Consider the following 5,287-nt stretch of genomic DNA (forward strand, 5'->3'; position numbering starts at 1 on the left):
TAATGTTGATACACCGTCTCTTGATAACACTTGATACACACTTTCTGCGCCTAGCTGAAAGGCGTTAAAGAAAAGCGCTTATGGGAGACAACCCATATTTTTACTACAGTACTTTATTTTATATTTGTGTCTTGGAAGTTGTTTACTACTGTAGCAACCTCTCCTTATCTTAGTTTAGTGTTTTGTTGTGCCAAGTAAAGTCGTTGATAGTAAAGTTCATACTAGATTTGGATTACTGCGCAGAATCAGATTTCTTTGCTGTCACGAATCTGGGAAAAATTCTCTGTAGGTAACTCAGAAAATTATGCCAATTTACGTGAGTGATCCTCAGATATCTACGCAACTTTCATTCAATTTGAGCATTTTCATTTGAGCAAGTCTGGTGCCTCAATAAAATTCGTCATTACGAACTGTTCTGTTTTTGACAGATTCTGCCTTTTATTTCGCATTGCCTGTTTTGATATGTTCGATGGATATTTCGATTCCATTGACTTTCAGTAGCTTTGTGCAATGTCCAGAAGTGTTAAGAATGATTATGTCACCTCTGAACATGTATATTTTGATTGTGCACTAACCCTCTAATGAGTTGTTTTGAGTTTGGTGTGGAGGAAGTTTTCAAGGATCAAGAGAGGGAGATGATACAACATGATCAAGGAGAGTGAAAGCTCTAAGCTTGGGGATGCCCCGGTGGTTCACCCCTGCGTATATCAAGAAGACTCAAGCGTCTAAGCTTGGGGATGCCCAAGGCATCCCCTTCTTCATCGACAACATTATCAGGTTCCTCCCCTGAAACTATATTTTTATTCCATCACATCTTATGTGCTTTGCTTGGAGCGTCGGTTTGTTTTTGTTTTTGTTTTGTTTGAATAAAATGGATCCTAGCATTCTTTGTGTGGGAGAGAGACACGCTCCGCTGTTGCATATGGACAAATATGTCCTTAGGCTTTACTCATAGTATTCATGGAAAAAGCTTCTTCTTCGTTAAATTGTTGTATGGTTCGAATTGGAAAATGCTACATGTAGTAATTTGCTAAAATGTCTTGGATAATGTGATACTTGGCAATTGTTGTGCTCATGTTTAAGCTCTTGCATCATATGCTTTGCACCCATTAATCAAGAAATACATAGAGCATGCTAAAATTTGGTTTGCATATTTGGTCTCTCTAAGGTCTAGATAATTTCTAGTATTGAGTTTGAACAACAAGGAAGACGGTGTAGAGTCTTATAATGTTTACAATATGTCTTTTATGTGAGTTTTGCTGCACCGGTTCATCCTTGTGTTTGTTTCAAATAAGCCTTGCTAGCCTAAACCTTGTATCGAGAGGGAATACTTCTCATGCATCCAAATACTTGAGCCAACCACTATGCCATTTGTGTCCACCATACCTACCTACTACATGGTATTTCTCCGCCATTCCAAAGTAAATTGCTTGAGTGCTACCTTTAAACAATTCAAAATTTATTACCTCTGATTTGTGTCAATGTTTTATAGCTCATGAGGAAGTATGTGGTGTTTATCTTTCAATCTTGTTGGGCAACTTTCACCAATGGACTAGTGGCTTCATCCGCTTATCCAATAATTTTGCAAAAAGAGTCGGCAATGGGATTCCCGATCCCAAATTAATTAAACTAAATAGACACTCCTCCATGGTATGTGATTGTCTGGACGGCACCCGAAGGATTCGGTTAGCCATGGCTTGAGAAAGCAAAGGTGGGGAGGAGTGTCATCATAATAAAACTAAAATAAAAAGGCACTCCTTCATGGTATGAGATTGTTGGCGTGCACCCGAGGATTCGGTTAGCCATGGTTTGTGAAAGAAAGGTTGGAAGGAGTGCCACACAAAAATAAAATAAAATGGGAGCCGCTCTTTGAAGGTTTGTCTGGCAAGGGGGTTAGAGTGTCCACTACCATTCGTTGACAACAACAAACACCTCTCAAAACTTTACTTTTATGATCTCTATATGTTTTCAAAATCAAAGCTCTAGCACAAATATAGCAATCGATGCTTTCCTCTTTGAAGGACCATTCTTTTACTTTTATTGTTGAGTCAGTTCACCTATTTCTCTCCATCTTAAGAAGCAAACACTTGTGTGAATTGTGCATTGATTCCTACATACTTGCATATTGCACTTATTATATTACTTTGCATTGACAATTATCCATGAGATATACATGTTATAAGTTGAAAGAAACCGCTGAAACTTAATCTTCCTTTGTGTTGCTTCAATACCTTTACTTTGAATTATTGCTTTATGAGTTAACTCTTATGCAAGACTTATTGATGCTTGTCTTGAAAGTACTATTCATGAAAAGTCTTTGCTATATGATTCATTTGTTTACTCATGTCATTTACCATTGTTTTGATCGCTGCATTCATTACATGTGTTTACAATAGTATGATCAAGATTATGATGGCATGTCACTCCAGAAATTATCTTTGTTATCGTTTACTTGCTCGGGACGAGCAGAAACTAAGCTTGGGGATGCTGATACGTCTCCGACGTATCGATAATTTCTTATGTTCCATGCCACATTATTGATGATATCTACATGTTTTATGCATACTTTATGTCATAATTATGCGTTTTCCGGAACTAACCTATTGACGAGATGCCAAAGGGCCAGTTCCTCGTTTTCTCGCTGTTTTTGGTTTCGTAAATCCTAGTAAGGAAATATTCTCGGAATCGGACGAAATCAACGCCCAGCATCTTAGGATCACGCGAAGCTTCCAGAACACCCGAGAGAGGCCAGAGGGGGGCCACAGGCCCACCAGACCATAGGCCGGCGCGGCCTGGGGGTGGCCCGCGCCCCCCTGTGGTGACACCGCCTCGTTGACCCTCCGACGCCGCCTCTTCGCCTATTTAAGCCTCCTCGACCTAAAACCTCGATACGGAAGAGCCACGATATGGAAAACCTTCCAGAGACGCCGCCGCCGCCAATCCCATCTCGGGGGATTCAGGAGATCGCCTCCGGCACCCTGCCGGAGAGGGGATTCATCTCCCGGAGGACTCTACGCAGCCATGGTCGCCTCCGGAGTGATGTGTGAGTAGTCTACCCCTGGACTACGGGTCCATAGCAGTAGCTAGATGGTTGTCTTCTCCTCATTGTGCTTAATTGTCGGGTCTTGTGAGCTGCCGAACATGATCAAGATCATCTATCTGTAATTCTATATGTTGTATTTGTTGGGATCCGATGAATAGAGAATACCATGTTATGTTGATTATCAATTTATATCTATGTGTTGTTTATGATCTTGCATGCTCTCCGTTATTAGTAGAGGCTCTGGCCAAGTTTTTGCTAGTAACTCCAAGAGGGAGTATTTATGCTCGATAGTGCGTTCATGTCTCTGTGAATCTGGGAGTGACGAAACCTCTAAGGTTATGGATGTGCTGTTGCCACTAGGGATAAAACATTGATGCTATGTCCGAGGATGTAGTTATTGATTACATTACGCGCAATACTTAATGCAATTGTCCGTTGTTAGCAACTTAATACCTGGAATGGGTTCGGATGATAACTCGAAGGTGGACTTTTTAGGTATAGATGCATGCTTGGATAGCGGTCTATGTACTTTGTCGTAATGCCCAATTAAATCTCACTATACTCATCATAATATGTATGTGCATGGTCATGCCCTCTCTATTTGTCAATTGCCCAACTGTAATTTGTTCACCCAACATGCTGTTTATCTTATGGGAGAGACACCTCTAGTGAACTGTGGACCCCGGTCCAATTCTCTATACTGAAATACAATCTACTGCAATACTTGTTCTACTGTTTTCTGCAAACAATCATCTTCCACACTATACATCTAATCCTTTGTTACAACAAGCCGGTGAGATTGACAACCTCGCTGTTTCGTTGGGGCAAAGTACTTGGTTTGTGTTGTGCAGGTTCCACGTTGGCGCCGGAATCTCTGGTGTTGCGCCGCACTACATCTCGCCGCCATCAACCTTCAACGTGCTTCTTGACTCCTACTGGTTCGATAAACCTTGGTTCTTACTGAGGGAAACTTGCCGCTGTGCGCATCACACCTTCCTCTTGGGGTTCCCAACGGACGCGTGTCGAACGAAAAGACAATACGTCAACCACGCGCATCAAGCACCCCTGTGCGGGAGGTTCACATAGATGATCGACACTTGGTCTGTAGGTTTTCACCTTGTAGTCCGTACATCTTCAACCTCTGACCATTTGGCTAAGTTCCTGAGTTCAATACAACTCTGAGTTCTAACTTCATTTTCCTCTAAACCTTCCCCTCACCCGGATGCTCAAGCGTACATCTGGTCCCAATTTAAGCCATCCTATGACATCTGTTGTTTCACCATGACGACAAAGGTAAAGTTCATATGCCGTGTTGTTTCAAAAGAATTTCAAAGGAATTTTTGGGAATTTCTTTTCTCGGGAAATGTATATAGAGTTTACTTGGTCTCTTGGAATTAAAACTTTTAAGATTTACATTTTTCTTTCTATGATCTAGTTTGTATACAATTCCATACGAAAATTTCCTTTGGTCCAACCTCAAGAAAATTCTCCTTTCTTCCTATGACAATACGATTATTTAGAATATTTTTCTTTTTTTTTTTCCTTGCAACCCAACCACACAAGCTATTCCCAGCTCTTCTAAGAAGCGAGCACTTGGTTAATAAAGTGGATGTACAACCCAGCCACCCAGATTCAAGTCTCGAGAGACACAGATTTGGGCTCTTATTAGTTTTGAAAAAATGATGTAGGGCCTTCCCCTACAGCTTTTCTTTAAAGCTCATATACATGCTCTTATTAGTTTTGAAAAAATGATGTAGGGCCTCCCCCTTTTTCAATTCCTATAGGATTCTTTTTTTGCAGGTAAATACCTATAGGATTCAACGTACCATGACATCCTATTTGTACTTCATTTCCTATTCGTTCGTTTTGAAAATCATATGAAACAAACAGGCCCTCGAGTATCGAAACTCTCCATGTCATATACTACTGGAGTAGTACTTATTTGAATCGAAGAACATGTTGAAGGGACAATCTCGTTTAACTTGTCACAAACCATGTCCTAGTATTCAGTCCAATTTGTTTTCCCGCATATATAAGGGTAATTTTTTTTTCTGGGGAACTATGATGAAGTATACACTGAGGACACATGGAAATGACGAATAATATGTACCCTGCATAAGGTGACGTATGTAAGATTTCAATTCATGATTGCAAGTGCAGGGAAAGCCGGGGAAGAAGGCACTGTGATCGTGGACGAACGTGTGTTCTGTTCGCTGAGATTGGTGGACGCATGCGTCAGACGTG

Source organism: Lolium rigidum, chromosome 6 (genome assembly GCF_022539505.1).
Source record: "Lolium rigidum isolate FL_2022 chromosome 6, APGP_CSIRO_Lrig_0.1, whole genome shotgun sequence".
Lineage (NCBI taxonomy): Eukaryota > Viridiplantae > Streptophyta > Magnoliopsida > Poales > Poaceae > Lolium > Lolium rigidum.